Below are 16,949 nucleotides of genomic sequence, written 5' to 3' on the forward strand. Positions count from 1 at the left end.
TGATGTCAGCTGGCCAACCCTCCCTGCCACCCCCCCTCCAAGTGAGATGTCACCAGAAGGGGCATCACCATCCGTCTTAACAGGCAGGGTCAAGCAGGACTGAGGAGGAGGGAGACAGGAGGTGGTTTAAGCCAGGAGCAGGCATGCAGGCTCTGCCTCTCCCAGACACAGAAACTATAAGGCAATTCACATTCAGGACAGGGAGCAATGGATACAGCTTGTTCTGTAGCTCAGGGGTAGTCAACCTGTGGTCCTCTGGATGTTCATGGGCTACAATTCCCATGAGCCCCTGCCAGCGTCTGCCCATGAACATCCGGAGGACCACAGGTTGACTACCCCTGCTGTAGCTTGTGGCTGAGTGCATTAAGGCTGGAGGGGAAAGACCGTGGACACCCCCCACCCCCAGCTCCTGCAGACCCCCAGGGATCCGTGGACTCCTGGTTGGGAATAGCTGCCTTAAGGACTACTATTTGGGTAAACTGCCTTTGTTTTCAGTTTCCATTTGAACTAGTAGCAGGGTTTCCCAGAAAGTGAAATCACAACACACTTTCCCGTTCATAAGCTGAGCTACAGCACTACCACAATGGAGGCTGACAGCTCTGCCTGAGCCAGAATATCTAAAGATCAGCTCCATAAAAGAGGCAGAAGAGTGCTTTCCATGGGTCTGCTCATGAAAGCTGTCAACAATCAAATCTCTAAACTACCTCCTGGAATGGCCATGGAGTTCGAATGTGCATTAACTCTGCTGGCTTGCTCTGGGGATTACAAGAGAACATTCAGTGAAAGAGAGGAAGTCTGGAATGTATTCTTTAATAACAAGGTTTGCAGAGACCGTTTCCATCTCTGTTTAAATGCCTGGGATTCGTCATTATTAGAATTATACTTTGATCTCTGGATTCTGATGAAAAAATGCTTTTTGGTGGTGGTGTTGGTGGTGGGGTGAAATTGTGCTGATTAATACGGATATAACGACAATACAGGGAATTCAGACTTTCCCTGCCAAATGACACAATATTTGGTGCTGAAGGTCACTGCAATAGGAAGTATAAGCTCAGGGCTTGCCCGGACTTGTTGACTCAAATTCCTTGTACTTCTGTCCTTTGCTGCCCTTCTAACCACATTTGCGTCCCTGCCCTTCCTCTCATCACCAAAACACTAGAGAAATCAAATTGGATTAATCATATGAGCTCCAGGTAATTAACTGATTAAATCGGCATCCATTTCCACATGGATTCCAAAGCTCGACACAGCTGGGGGTGGGGTGGAGGGGAGGCAGGAAATGCAGGTGTTTAGGTCATACACACCAGCTTAGAAGAGGCATTCCCTTGTGAACCTGGAGAGAAATCCTCTTCAAAGATGCTGCCTATGAATGTTGTATATTCTTCTATTTTTTTAAAATTACAGTATTTCCAAGTCTGCTGCCTGATTCGATAAGGGAACGCTCCTTTTTGAAGACGATGAAGAGTTGGTTTTTATACCCCGCTTTTCACTACCTGGAGAGGTCTCAAAGCGGCTTACAATTGCCTTCCCTTCCTCTCCCCACAACAGACACCCTGTGAGGTAGGTGGGGCTGAGAGAGCCCTGACAGGACTGCTGTGTGAGAAAAGCAGTAACAGGACTGTGACTTGCCCAAGGTCGCCCAGCTGCCTGTGGGGATATCTGGAATTCTGACACAGCATAGTGGGCACAGCAACAAAATGGCTGTCACAGGAGGCAGAGCCAGGCACAATTATTGCCAAAGAAGCATTTTTTAAAAACTGCACAGCAACACATCGGGAACTCCTGCTGTGAGGGATGTTAAAATAATGGATTCTAGTTGAAGTCTTCCACTCTTTTAATCTAGATTTGTAATCCAGCAACAATCAGCAAAATACAAAACAGCTCCCCTCTCAAAGCTGTATTTAAATTTTCCTGCTCAAGTTACATTGACCGCATTTTCTTTAAAAAGAACAAAACCCAACAACACGATTTTTTTGTTAGGTGCTTCGGAGAATATAGAACAGCCTATCACAATCAATTTCACTCCAAACCATAATTGAGGAGGATGTAAAACAATGCACTAGAAATCAGAACTTGACAGGATTTGGCCAGGGAAATTTGCTAACCGTGCTGGAGGGATTCCAGAAAAAATTCCCCACAAAACCCCAGTTTTCTGTCAAGTATTATGAATAAGCAACACAAACACACACACCATTATAGGAAGTCCAGATGACCTATTAAAATGTGGGAATGCCCCTTCTCAAAGCAGGGAAGGTTATCAAGAGCTGATTGCATCCCTCTGTCATCTGCTTTCCATGTCCCTGCTCCAAGGTTGCAGGGACACCCATCTCCTGGTTGTTTTTCCTCATTAGAATTTTCAAGGGTTGTGAGAGGGCCAGTGGCCCATACTTAATGTATTTACTTATACTCTTGAGTAGCCTAGGATAGCCCAAACTTGTCAGAACTTGGAAGCTAAACAGGATCAGCATTGGCTAATATTTGGATGGGAGACCACCAAGGAATACTCAGAGGAATGACCTTGAAAACCCTACAGCAGGGATGACTAAACTGTGGCTCTCCAGAGTCCAGATGTCCATGGGCTACAATTACCAAGAGTCCCTGCCAGCATGAAACTGGCAGAGGCTCATGGTAACTGTAGTCCGTGGACATCTGGAGAGCCACAGTTTGGCCACCTTGCCCTGCAGGGTCACTGTTAAGTCATCTGTGACTTGGCAGCACTTCCCACCATCTCTACCACTCACACCCTGCTTTTCTCCCAATGGGAAGACCTAAACTGGCTTACATTGTTCTCCTTTCCTCTGTTTTATTCCCACAACAACTCAGTGAAGGAGGTGACCAGCTGTGTGACCTTGGGCCATTCACAGTTTTCTTAAAGCTCTCTCAGTCCCACCGATCTCAGAGGGTGTCTGTTGTGGGGAGAGGAAGGGAAGGTGATTGTAAGCCACTGGGAAACTCCTCTGGGGAATGAAAAGCAGGGTAGAATAACCAACTCTTCTTCTTCTATGTCAGGCTGAGTTATGTGACTGCCATAGCCACCCAGCCAGCTTTCCATGGCAGAGTGGGGATTCAAACCAGGAGTTTCCCACAGCCTTTCTAATATTCTTCAGACTTTGAGGAACCCCAGAAGTGGCACCATTGTGCAGAATATGGTCGGGAAACATAGCTGTGTACATGCCCACCTGGGGTCCTTTCTCTTCCCACCCCCTCCAGGCCCATCATTGGCCATTTTGGTAGGTGGGCGGGTCAACATGACCATATATGGTCATATCACCTAATAAATGCTTAACTTGAAGCCCTATTTGAGACAGTGTGCCCTAGTTGGACAGTCTAACTCAGGGGTTGTCAAACTGCGTCCCTCCAGATGTCCATGGACTACAATTCCCATGAGCCCCTGCCAGCGTTTGCTGGCAGGGGCTCATGGGAATTGTAGTCCATGGACATCTGGAGGGACGCAGTTTGACGACCCCTGGACTCTAACTGCTAGACCACCTATGTTCTCAGAGAAGACCTGGTGCGACCTAGGTTCAAATCTCTACTCAGCCATGAAATTCACTGAATAACCATGGGCCATTCTCCCATAGCCTAATCTACCTGTTGTGAGGACAAATGGCAAGAACTTGTATGTCACTCTGAGCTGGAGAAAGTGCAAGATAAAAATCACACAGAGATTTAAAATCCCTAAGGAGGGGGGGGGGGTGGAGAGAGGAGAGGAGACTGCCATATGGAATGCAACAACTGGGAGCAAGATTAAGCTTCCCTTCCCATCTGTTGCTTCTCTATTGCTTGCTCCTTCCCAATCGCAACTTTTTTACACTTAACCAGTCTGTTGGCCTGGTGTTATTTGTCTGCAATGGGAAATCTGGGCCTGAATACCATGTAAAATTCAAGGGAGACTTAACAAAAAAAGAAAAAAAAACAACTAACAAAGAGGGAAAGGCTGGAAATATAACAAAACTTTGCACCAAGCAAACCAAGATACGTAATAAGGAAAATCTAACTGGTTATCTAAAGAAAAGTTGGATCCTTTGCGTTCACTTCCCTGGGGTTAAATCTTGCTTGCTGCTGCACAGCCAACTGCTGAGAGCCAAACCGGGACAGTGGGCAAAGCAATGTTATCCCCTGAAATTCTATTCCGCTCTGCGCCCAACAGACCTTTAAATTGCAAACTTTATTTATTGCAACGTTTCGAATCCTCCTTTCCCTGACCACAAGCTTAAAGCACGTAAGAGACAAATGCATAAACTGCATCGGAAGTGACGGTCGCCAGGACGTGGATTACAGCAGTGGTCTTTTAATCCTTCCAGAACCAGGACCCGCCTCACTGAGTCAAAAGCAGAAAGTCCTGTGACATTGCAACCACCAGAACCATGTGACAGGCAGATGACCTCATTAGGGTCAAGGTCGGGACCAGGAGCAGTAGACCAAGACAGGAGACTGGAGCTACAATCTTGCCAGAAGCTGTGTCAAGTGAATAGGCTCTCCCTCTCCACCGCTAAATAATTCTGCTGAGCTGATCCTTCCAGCATACAATGCAAGAGAAGTAAGGTGCCATGGACCCCCTTGCACTTTATCCACGAGCATTTTTAGTTTATAAAAAGCAAAAAAAATGGTGGATCTTGTGACCTAGAAACTGGGGCTCTGAAGCCAAACTGCATCTTCCGACGCATGAGTTGGACCACTGGCTTCAAGGACTGGCGTTTCTTCCACATTCCAAGATGTGTTCTGTCCTCCACCTGAAAAAGACTCTCACGCAGAATACTTGTGCCTCCGAGGCAAAGAGAAAGTGGCATTCCTGGATGCTGATGTGCAAATACAGCATCCCCCATCCACACAGGCTAGCCACGTGTCGCCTATACTTGGCTGTGCCCCCACTGGCTTAAAGGATAGCTGAGTCAAGATTGCTACTTGATCCGCCCCCCCCCCCCCTTGGCTTTTCTTCGCCCCTAACAAAGCCGCTCCGGCCTGCAGCTGGCTGTGGTCTCAAAGTGCCCAGAAGACAGCTGGGAAACGAGCCAAGCGTACCCTCCTCCCTGCCTCTCTTGGGGCTCTCTTCTCCATTCCACCTGCCTACTAGGGAGGTGGACCACAACCCAGGGAGCCATCGATGTTGTCATGCAGCTGCAAGGGCCTCCCACACAAAAACAAGACAGCTCGTTGGGGCCCTTTGTCCTGGTCGAATCCTTACAGAGATAGCTGTGCAGCGTCTGTCTGGATACTCCCAGATTTTTGCCATATTTCTGAGGTTAAGCGGAGGAGAACCACCACCACATACCAGTCTCGGGCTCACATTCTTCCCTCCCCTCCCCTGGCTTCTCGCGTCTCCGGTTCCTCCCAAACCAGTCACATTCCCCTTCTGCCACATCCGTTGTTCAGACCTGCTGAAATGTAAAAATGGGAACCTTCTTCAGACAACACAGAAACTTCTTCAAACAGATCTATCTTTCTCCGTCATGTGGACCCTGTACACATGTGTGTTTTTTAGACATGTAAGTATACAAAATGGTTCCCAATCAGGGTTGCCAGGTCTCCCCGGCCAGTGGTGGAGAATGGGGGGCGGGAGGTAGGGTTGCTAGATCTAGGTTGGAGCTAAGGATGTTCTCTTGGGGAGAACAGGGACCTCAGTAGGGTGCAATGCCATGGAGTCCACCCTCCAAAGCACCTGTTTTCTCAGAGGGAACTGACCTCTGTAGTCTGGAGATGAACTGTTCTTCTAGGGGATCCCCAAGTCCCACCTGGAGGCTGGCATCCCTCCTCCCAATGTCCCTTCTGACTCCGACATGAGAGAGGGATAATGCTCAGAATGGAGCCAAGACAAGGGGTGATTCTCCGAGTCTAAAGAGGAGGGGCATTTCTTTATCGTACGGCTTGCACGGCACAGCCGGGAGATCTGAGGATTGTCTGGCAGCCAGGTAAGGGACGCTGGGAGGTGGAATTCCATTTCCTGCCTCTGCATCATGACCCCTTGGAGGAAACACCACCCAAATTCTTGGAAGTCTCCCATCCAGGTACTAGCCAGGGTCAGCCCTACCTGGCCTATTCTGTTCAGGGCAAGGAGGGGGGGGGGCAAAGGACGGATTTAGGCCCCATCCCTGGTTGTGTTCTTGAACGTACCCTTTTAGCTTCTTATACAGATTTGCCCTTTGCTCTTTGGGGAAATGTAAAGCTCTGCTCTCGGGGATGCTATTGCGCAGATCAGACAGATAATCTAATCTGCGTCTGTGCACAGCAAGCAGATATGGCGTGTCATATTGCATCCCTGTGCCTTGGCAATAAATCCCCAGACTTCCACCCTGTAACAATGACAGGCATTTTGTTAGTAAATAATAATTTTTTAAAAATTAGTTTTTGGCAGCTGCGCGCGTAAAGACCCTGCAACCCCCTTGTGCCGCTTGCAGGCGACATGCATTCAATTCTGGACGGGGTGCGTGGGAAGCTGTGCACGCTCGGCTGATACTGGGTAATTAAGTACAGACATACATTAACCAGCAGACTAATCGACTGTGCTATGACAAAGCTGGCCTGATTCAACCCTGTGCCAGACTCCAAAGCTTCCTGACCCAAACAGATCCGGGCTAAGTAAGACCAATAGGTTTCAACAGAGATTCAAAGTTGAAGGATCACCAGCTACCTGTTTGCCCACTTGAATTGTTTGGTTACTTTCTCAAAGGGAAGACAGAGAGAGAAAGAAAGAGGGAGAGAGAGAGAAAGAAGGGGGGGGATTCCTGCTAACTGAGCTTTTGTTTAACTCGATCTGACACTGTTGATAACAGTCTGGAAATTAAGCCACAGTGGAACACAAGTTTCTGACCGGTTAGCCAATGAAATCAATTTTCTAGCTAAAGCGCCACTGCCGATGTGGATGCCCAAGTTTCAGTTTGCTGGGTTTTACTTCTGATTAAGAAAACGGAGAGAATGTAATAGACTATGCAAAAATCTCCATGGACATCTGTGGCAATCTTATTTTACCATAATATCATGAAATTACGGTTCTAGATAAAGTGGCTTTCGTTATTAAGTCGTCTGTACGTAAGCACGGAAGAACGGGCTGCCCCTGCTGGGACCTCAGTATTTGCGGGGGGTAATTTTTCTCAGAGAAATACAATTCCCCCCTCCCCGGGCCTGTCAATATAGAGATCCTCCACATACTGATTTTGCTTCTGATGATGAAGGCTTGGTTACCTGGGTAAAGTGGACAGCAGCTAGATTTTGAGTTCACTGCAGTATGGCAGAGCACAGCATGGTTTTCCCATATAGGGGGAAAGTAAAGGACTATCACTGGACATGATGGGACAAGAAATTAACCTGCCCCTTCAGTGGTCAGCATGGAGGAGGTCCCCAGCCCCATGGAGCCTTTGGGATGCCATGGAGGCTGCGAATGGGATTGCCAATCTCCAGCTGGGAGTTAGAAATCTCCAGGGAGTACAACTCATCCCCAGGTGGCAGAGATCGGTTCACCTGGAGAAAGTGGCTGCTTTGGAAGGTGGGTTAGGTGGCCTTACACCCCGGTTGAAGTCCCTCCCTCCCCAAACCCTCCCTTCCTCAAGGTCTAACCCCACCCCCCAAATGTATAGGTATTTCCCAGCATGGAGCTGGCGACCCCAGAAGCCAAGCATTCTCCAGCTGTTTCCGGACTACTTCTGTTCCACTGAAGCAGAGCAAAGCAAGGTTTGCCTCTTGGCTTTGGGGAAGAAGGAAGTGGGCATTCCCAGTGCCCACAGGGCCCATAACTCAAATCAGTGGCCCAGAGCCTGGCATGAACGGTGCTTTGCCAGTTCTATATGCCAGATTGCAAGCTGCCTACTTTGTTCATGACACCTAACACATCCAGAAATGTCGTGAGGGCAGATTACCTAGGAGTCATCCGAACCAACCGAGCTCTGGTCCACTGTCTTCTTTCCACTCTCTTTTCATCAAGTTTGCCTGGATGTGTCCTGTCCTTGAGCAGCCCCTCGAGGGTGACTGGTTGAGCTATGCTCCTGTCACAGAGGCCTCTATGACATCAGCACCCAGTGCCACAATACTCAATACACATGTTCAAGATTGCACAGCACCATGCCAAAGCGGTCACCCTCCAAAGCAGGGTACAATGCCAAAGAGCCAACGCTCCAAAGCAGGGTACAGGACCATAGTCTTTACCCTCCAAAGCAGGGTACAGTGCCAAAGAGTCCACACACCCCAAAGCAGAGTACAGTGCCATAGAGTTCACCCTCCAAAGCAGGGTACAATGCCAAAGAGTTCACCCTCCAAAGCCGGATACAATGCCAAGGTGCCCACCCTCCAAAGCAGGATACAATGCCATATAGTCCACCCTCCAGAGCAGCCATTTTCTCCAGGGAAACTGATCTGTATCATCTGGAGAGCAACTGTAATACTGGGAAATATCCAGCCCACATCTGGAGTTTGCCAACCCTAAGCTGTCTTTACCCACTGTCTTTACCCATGAAGGAGGTTGTCTGATGCATCTGTGCATGCTTTACTGTCCTTGCTTGGTCTTCTTCCTTCCCTGCTATATTCTGTCCCTGCATTTGGTGTGATTGGCTCAGTGGAGAGTCTCAGCTGAATTGCCCATCTTCAGTGGGTTGGCATTTTGTGCCTCTGAATGACTCCACTGTTCTGGGTTTGCCTTCTTCCAACCCCAGAGAGATACTCTGAATTCGCACACATGGGATCCACAGAAGGTAGGTTACTCATTCTTAACATGCTCAAAAAGTAAACAATTTCAAGGCAGTAAAACTGAAGGGTGCCTCCCGTTTTAATCTGGGCCTGTGTGTTTTTAAGCTATCAAAATTTTGAGAAGCATCCAGGAGTTCTCGCCCAGTTCACAGACCTGTCAAGCTACAAGGCCACCTGGTTAAAAAATAAATAAATGAAGGAAGGAAGGAAGCAGACAAGAGGAGAATTATTTCAAAGTAGGAGCAACAGGTTATTCCAGATTTCGTTGCTTGCATCCCAAGGAAGTAAAATGATCCTTCCTCGAGGGGAAAGCTGCCATCCTCAGAAAGAAATGAAGAATTAGTCACAGTATCATAGATGTCTGGCAGCAGTTGGCCGGGAGAGGCTGAAAGCTATCCTGGCTGCAATTTGGTGGCAACCAATTCCTATTGTGTTCTCAGGCTTCCCGTAAGAGCTCTCTCCACTTTCCACGTGACTTCTATCTACACAAAGTTTTTGTTAAACAAATAGATACGTTTAAGATTTCTTGGCTCAGCAGGGCACATGCACAAAGGTGAATGTGTTCATTGTTCTAAGGATCAATGCTCAACCCCAGGAGCTGTTTTCTACCATCATATATGGAGTCCAGAGGCACCTCTAAGACCAACAAAGTATAAACTTTTGTGGGCATGCACATTTCTTCAGATACACTGAAACAGACTTCTGAAAAAGGGGGCATGCCCACAAAAGCTTAAACCCAGAATTAAGCTTTCTTGGTTTGAAAGGTGCCCCCGAACACAAACTGAGTTCTGTTGCTTCAGAGCAACCTGGCTACCCACCTGAATTGAAGGCACTGTACCTGGTAGTTTGTTCTATCCCAAGCATATACAAAGTCAAGATTGATAGACGCCTTGGGGATTCCACAGATATATAGAACTATAAGCACGATCAGTCCTTGTCAGACTGTAACTAGTATTGAGCATACTCATTGCCCTCCACGAGACAAACAACGTGGAAGGCAGGTGGTTGAAGGTAGGTGAGAACAAGAGAGGCTCAGTTGAGTCCCTAACAAGTTTACAACTTCTTGGACCTGGAGATGACTTTTGGAGCACAAATGCCCATGACTCTCTCCTGACTCTAACACTTATTCCCTCAGGATAGTATAAAATCTCAAGGGCTCTGAGCATTTTGAAGCTGAGTGGCGGGGGCCTTAATGAAGAGTGGAGGAATGTTTCCTTCAACAACCCCCATCCTCTTAAGGTAATACCCCAAATAATATATAGCATCTTGGCATGATCAAAATAATATATAGTATCTTGGAATGGTGTGTATGCAAATAATTATAGCGTTGGGGATGTGGGCCAATAGGTACAGATTTCAAAAGCCAGGGATTGTTTCATAGCCAGGTTAAAGGATAAATCTGGCTAGCCCAAACCCCCATTTAAAAAATAGCCACCAATGATCTGTGAACTGCAGGTGTCCCCTGCAAACAGCAGGAATTCACTTCTGAAAGGAGAAAAAGAGCCAGCTCTGGACTCTCTTAATGACGATGAAAAGGGGTAGTGAGTGTGATGTTTAAATGCAATATATGTTTTGTTTCCAGTGTCTTCTGATAGCCCTGCTCGTTGACAAAATACTTCACCATCAGAAGACCATAGGCTCATGCTTTCTGAGTAACTTACTACAAACGAGACATTCAATTTGGTATTAGAACAGCTTTCCAATGGATTTATTTATTTAATCAAATTTTTAGACCGCCACTCTGGGAGACGTCGGCTCGTGGCGGTTTACATAAATCTAAAACCCCATTAAAACAATAAGACCCCAATAAAAACCCAAGATGGCGGTAAAAAGACAACAGGATGAAACCACTAGACAGCAGTGTTCCCCAACCCCTTGGCCTGGGACCAGTACCGGGCCATGGAGCCCTCGGTACCAAGCCGTGGTGGGCACAAATGTGCAGGCGTGGCATCCCCACCCCTACATCAAACAGTCACAAATCCCCCAGGGTGCAGCTACAGATATGTCCTGGCGGTTTTACAGGCAATCTCAACAGATTTGGGGGAAGGCAGAACATATTCCTGCTGGGTTACTTAGATAAGAGTCATTTCCCTGTGTACAAGGTTAAGATATTTTGCTCACTTCCTTTGTCAGAGAATTTGGCTCACCTTCTTCGGCAAAGAGAAAGGAAAGCCGGCATGAATGCGCGGTGGAAATATTATGACATACTTTCCTATAATTTTCAGGGAGGAAGCCATCTAAGGATTAAAAAATGCCTGTCACCGCTCCAGTGGCTGGGCCAAGCATGCCAGGAGTGAACATCAGAGCAGAATTTGGAATATGTGAGTTGAACACGTCCCAGGAGCTGAGCTCCACATCAGTGACTGTGTACAAACAAAAAATGCTCCATGACTAATTGTTTAACTGCAAGCATCATGAACTGCAGAAGATCAGTTTCATGGGGTTGCCATGTTGGTCTGCTGTAGAAGAACTACCGTATTTGCCGGCGTATAAGACGGCTTTTTTCCTCTAAAAAACATGCCTCCAAATGGGGGGGCCGTCTTATACGCCGGGTGCACTTCAGTCTGGGGAGGGGCGGCGGCGAGCAACGGCGGCGGTAGCTCCCCCCCCCCACTGGGCGAGCGGCGGTGAGCGGCGGCGGCTGTAGCTCCCTCCCCACTGGGCAAGCGGCGGCGGCAGCTCCCCCCCCACTGGGCGAGCGGCGGCGGCAAGCGGCGGCGGCGGTAGCTCCCCCCCCCCACTGGGCGAGCCGCGGTGAGCGGCGGCGGCGGTAGCTCCCTCCCCACTGGGCGAGCGGCAGCGGCAAGCAGCGGTGGCGGTAGCTCCCCCCCCACTGGGCGAGCGGCGAGCGGCGAGCGGAGCGGCGAGCGGCGGCGGGCGGCGGCTCCCCCCCCACTGGGCTCACGGCTTTGAGAAGAAATGTTGGGGGGTCGTCTTATACGCCCAGTCGCCTTATACGCCGACAAATACGGTAGATTCAAGTGCAGAAGCACCAGGGAGACCAGGATTTTGGGGGAAGAACCCTTTGAGAGCCAAAACTCTCCTTGTCACACTGCTGAAGGACTCTCTCTATGCCAGTTGGCTGGGTTCCATCTGGGGAGCTCTCAAGTATTTCGTTCCAAGCATGGAGCCTTTTGGCTGAGAAAATCTTCATTTCTTGGTCCCTAACTTTCTCCCCTGTATTCTTGCTCCCTTTCAGTCCTGTACTCCAAACTATGAAACTTCACATTACTGTTATAAACTACATGTTATTTGTAGATTGAAATGGGTAGCCATGTTGGTCTGAAGGAGCACAATAAAATCAGAGTCCAATAGCACCTTTAAGACCAACAAAGATTTATTCAGGGCGTGAGCTTTCAAGTGCAAGCACGACGACGAAGAGTGCTTGCACTCGAAAGCTCATGCCCTGAATAAATCTTTTCTGGTCTTAAAGATGTTATTTGTAGTTTGCCCAAATTCAAGTAAAGCAATACAGGGATGGGAGTTTCACACAGCAATTCCTTCCAGTAATAAGTCTTCTCTGACGCATTATGGCCATTCTAAACAGTGTCACTTCCACCCCCCCCCATCTTTTTTGCCATGTGAGTTGCCTTGGAGGGGGTTGTTTTTTTTGGGGGGGGGAGGATGTTCTAACCAGAATGCTAAGCTCCGTAATACTACAGCAGCACCATTGGGATAAACTGACCAGCTAATACAGTGGTGGGTCGTAACCCCATTTGGGGTCGCCTGGCCCCTTCTGGGGGGGGGTCCCCAGGTTGGTTACCACTGCCGCGGCGGGCAGTGCTGGGCAGCTGCAGTGGCCGCAAGTGGCAGCAGGCAGCAGTGGAGGAACCATGGCAATGGCCGCCTCCACACCGCCCAACCATTGTGCACCGGCATGCGCGCGTTCACGCGCATGCTGCCTGTACGCATGCGCACACCGACCTCGCTACCACTGCAGTTGGGGTCGCCAAGCGGTTCAGAATTGCTGAGCTAATATAACAAGGTCCAAAAATGGCAGTAATTTACTAAATACGAAGGACCCCAACATTGCAAATACAGCTGATCAAGCTGACCCAAGAAAGAAAGAAAGGAAGGAAGGAAGGAAGGAAGGAAGGAAGGAAGGAAGGAAGGAAGGAAGGAAGGAAGGAAGGAAGGAAGGAAGGAAGGAAGGAAGGAAGGAAGGAAGGAAGGAAGGAAGGAAGGAAGGAAGGAAGGAAGGAAGGAAGAATACTCCTGCACTTCTCTTTATTCTGGTATTGTTTTCTCTCCTCCACTTTTTCTTTCCCAGGCTGGCAATCCCTAGGAGACTGGGAAGAGCGAGACTTACCCAAATGGATCCGTCCACCCTGAAATGTCATTTCCAGCTCTGTGACCAGAAGTGACGTCACTGAGTTGCAGGGTACTCTAGGATCCGTGCCAGGATTTGGGTGAATCCTAGAGTGTTGCACAATACAGTGGTAACACTTCCACATGGAGCAGTGGCAAAGAACAGGAACGATTGGTGGCAGGAACTCCTCCTTCTCGTGGTTTTGTTTCCTCTTTACATCCTCCCTCAGATGTCTTCTCACTATAGCCTGATGCCTTTTCCTCCAGGTACGCCTGGATATCTCTCAGTATTAGAACTAATCTCCCGGTGAAAGAGATTAGTTCCCCCAGAGAAAATGGCTGCTTTGGAGGGTGGACACTGCGGTATTTCTACCACACTGAGTTTCTTCCCCTCCCGAAACTTCTCTCTCTCCTCATGCTCAACCCCCAAAATCTCCAAGTATTTCCCAACCCAGACCTGGTAACACTAGCATGAATTCTGAACAGGAAATGAAATCAATGCATGGAGGGTTATGAAGGACAAAGTCCTCATTCTCCCCTCCACACACCATTACATTTGCCAGTGGTTTACATCAGGGGTAGTCAACCTGTGGTCCTCCAGATGTTCATGGACTACAATTCCCATGAGCCCCTGCCAGCAAATGCCCACAGGTTGACTACCCCTGGTTTACATGAGACTCCATTTGCAGGATGAACACAGGCTCATGACTTCAGAGAAAACTAGGCCGTCAACTGTTAGGGTCTCAGATACCCGATGACAGCGCTGTACTCAGTGTAGTGTATGCACACACCCATACACACACAACTCTGAAACACAAGTTCAGATGCAGGTGGCCGTCCTCATCTACAGCGCTGTTCAGCTGTAGATGGAATTATTTATGCAGAAGCTAGAGTTAATGCTTAGAAAAAAGGGCCTTTTGTTTCATTTTATCGCTGTAAAAGAAAGGTAATTGTTTGGCTTTGTATTTTATGTGATAGCATCAACCGCATCTCTTGAAAAAGTTGTTTTTGTTCTTCAGTCAGCAACCACACTTGAACAAAGCCGAGATTACAAATAAAAACCCACAATCAACATTCCCTATTAACTCTAAGAGAACTTTGCTTACTAGTTATATTATAATCTTAGAAAGGGTTCATGACTCAGATGAGCCTCTTTCTCCTCTTAGTCAGAAAGTATCACTTTATGGTCAGAAAGGTCAGAAAGTATCACTTTATTTTTAAAAATTAATCCCAATAAAATTAGGAAGAAGAAGAGGAGTTGGTTTTTATACCTTGCTTTTCACTACCCAAAGGAGTCTCAAAGTGGCTTACAATTGCCTTCCCTTCACAACAGACACACCCTGTGAGGTGGGCGGGGATGAGAGAGCTCTGACAGAACTCTGTAAAAACAGCTCTAAGAGGACTGACACTAGCCCAAGGTCACCCAGGGGGCTACATGTGGAGAAGCAGAGAATCAAACTTGGCTCTCCAGATTAAAAATTGCCGCTCTTAACCACTATACACCAAGCTGGTTCTCGTAGTACTGTAATCCATACTGTGACATCACATCATTCCATGTGGCAAAGTTAACATTTCTGGAACATTATACCCCTCTGTACTCTTGGCATTGCAGTCTCATTTCTCAACATCCACCACACAGATGCTTCTTTACCACAGTGGCACCATCCTTCAAGAGCAACCTGGGAAGTGCTATTTGTGCTTCTGGTTTTTTAGAGATGGTACAGAAAGAGATAAGAGTAAATATGACCAAACATCTCAAAGTGCTTGGGCCCTCATCTTTCTGATTCACCTGACATACTGACATCGCCTCCAGGATGTGGCCTCACTATGTTGAGAGACATCCAGGTCCCTGTCCCACAAACCCTCCAGTCAGCTGTCAAGTGTAGGCCAAGTACAGACCTGGTCTGTTCCTATTGGCATTTGCTAGCATACTAGAATCTTCAAAGATAGATGCCATGTTATTTTTCAGGAGGACAGAGTTCAACAAGGCTGTCTGTTCTTACCACACAGACTCAACTCCTCAGAGTTGGGTAAACAGTGACAATACTGCATCCAATTCAATTCTAGCCAAAACACTGACAGATAAATTTTACCGTAAAACAATGCCTGGCCTCTATGGCTTGATGATCCCAGAAGATTGTCTGAAGCCACACCCCAGGGCAATCCTTCCTTCCTTCCTTCCTTCCTTCCTTCCTTCCTTCCTTCCTTCCTTCCTTCCTTCCTTCCTTCCTTCCTTCCTTCCTTCCTTCCTTCCTTCCTTCCAAGCCTCCTTTCTCTCTACCTCCCCTCTGCAACATCAGAGGAATAACATTTCCCAGCATAACAAGAGTTAGTGAGATTGTTTATTTCAAGGACTTGGAACACTTAAAAAGCACAGCAGAAATTATCCTCCTCTTTTTGAAGCTTCATGCCGGTCTGGGTGCCTTTTGAACTATCCAGGTTGGAAATTGTTTGGGAAAAACAAAAATAACCACACACAGAGCTCTTCAGAAGAAAAAGATATAACTGTCATTTTTTTTCCTAAAGAGAATAAAATGGTTCACAGCCTAAATTGCAAATATTACTTTTTTCACTTTGTGAGTTAGAACAAATATTGTAATTCTCCTCTTTCTAATAGTTTAATTCCAAACATCCCCTTCCCCTTGAAACTACTACTCTAACAGAGCAGAGACAGAGATTAGGACACTAAAATTATTGATAGAAGTATTACTGAGATTCACAAGGGTCTCACCTACTTCTTTACTTAAATCCTGCCCTTGTCTAGTCAATCAGTCAAAAGAATTGTAAAAATGTTCCACAGCAAATTACTTTTTGTATTAGGACTGTAGCCTTTGTTTAAGAACGAGAGTTTAACCAACATACAAGCATAATATCAAGCAAGAATGCCATTTTGTTTACTGAAATTTAAAGCAGCAGAATAAATAATTGTCTTTACTTTTAGGAGCTGTCACCTTAACAATTCTCCCACTACACTGAGTCCCAATATTACAAAAAGTAAGAAAATAACAGTAAGAAAATAATAATAACAATTATTAAGATTTATAATCCACTTTCCGCCTGGGACTCAAGGCAGATCACGTAACAATATACCGTCACAAAACCCCCAATCCCTTAAAACTAGATTTAAAAACCTCACAAACATCAAGATGGCTAAAACCCCTCCTACCTTCCCACAGTCATCCAGAATGGGGTTTGCTGGATAGAATAGGGTTGCCTGAGGGGGGCCCACTGATCTTAAAAACCCAGCCTCAACTGAAGACCTGGTATCCTTCCCCACAAATATTACAAACCTTAAAGAATGATATTTTACTTCATTTTTACAGCAAAAGGAATAGTATATTTGATTTTATCAAACCCCCAAAACATATGGTTTGACACCAATATGAGTATCCTACAAAAACGTGGGAAAAGATCCACATGGCAAAATAGCAGCTACAGGAAAAATGGCTCTCTACAGCCAATATAACAGTCTATTTGGCTTTATTGATCACAAAAACATATGTTTTGACACAAGATGAGCATCCTACTTTAATTTTAAATATCACAATAACCATACCACCTTGGAAAGTGGCAGCTACAGGAAATGTGCCCCCAAATTGGAATGTCTACCCAAGAACGTTTTAAAGCAGTAGTGCCCTGAAACACAAAAACAATAACAGCTGTACATATATTTTTATGGGGGTATTGTGGATCCAGGACTAGAAGAAGAGGAGTATGCCCTGCTTTTTTTATTAGCAAGAATGTCTGAAGGACAATATAGGCAAATTTCATTTGATCTGGATGTTTGTCCATGTTCATCAAGGTGAACAAGTTGATTTTTCATCCCTATAACTACTACTCTATTTTTTCTTATATATATCACAATACGATCAACCAGTAAATACCTTTATGGTAAACAATATATTTTCGATTCTTATCTGTTTTAATACTGTGTTAATCTAATACTTTTTGTAAGTATATTTTTGTAA

The 16,949-nt window shown here is 46.7% G+C and overlaps 1 protein-coding gene and 1 long non-coding RNA gene across 3 annotated transcripts in view; one reads left to right on the forward strand and one right to left on the reverse strand.

Annotated features, from left to right (window-relative positions):
* SHB (SH2 domain containing adaptor protein B) overlaps positions 1–16,949 on the reverse strand; it is a 172,926-nt gene that overhangs the window by 69,466 nt on the left and 86,511 nt on the right. The window lies entirely within an intron of this gene.
* Positions 4,967–15,522, forward strand: LOC143841348 (uncharacterized). 2 transcript variants are annotated; one of them, XR_013232674.1, is made up of 4 exons: positions 4,967–5,486; positions 10,899–10,994; positions 12,944–13,546; positions 13,633–15,522. It is a non-coding gene; the product is annotated as an uncharacterized LOC143841348 (long non-coding RNA). The 2 variants fall into 2 exon arrangements; XR_013232673.1 differs by having other exon boundaries at positions 4,976–5,486; positions 12,944–15,522.

This window comes from Paroedura picta, chromosome 7 (assembly GCF_049243985.1).
Source record: "Paroedura picta isolate Pp20150507F chromosome 7, Ppicta_v3.0, whole genome shotgun sequence".
Taxonomy (NCBI): domain Eukaryota; kingdom Metazoa; phylum Chordata; class Lepidosauria; order Squamata; family Gekkonidae; genus Paroedura; species Paroedura picta.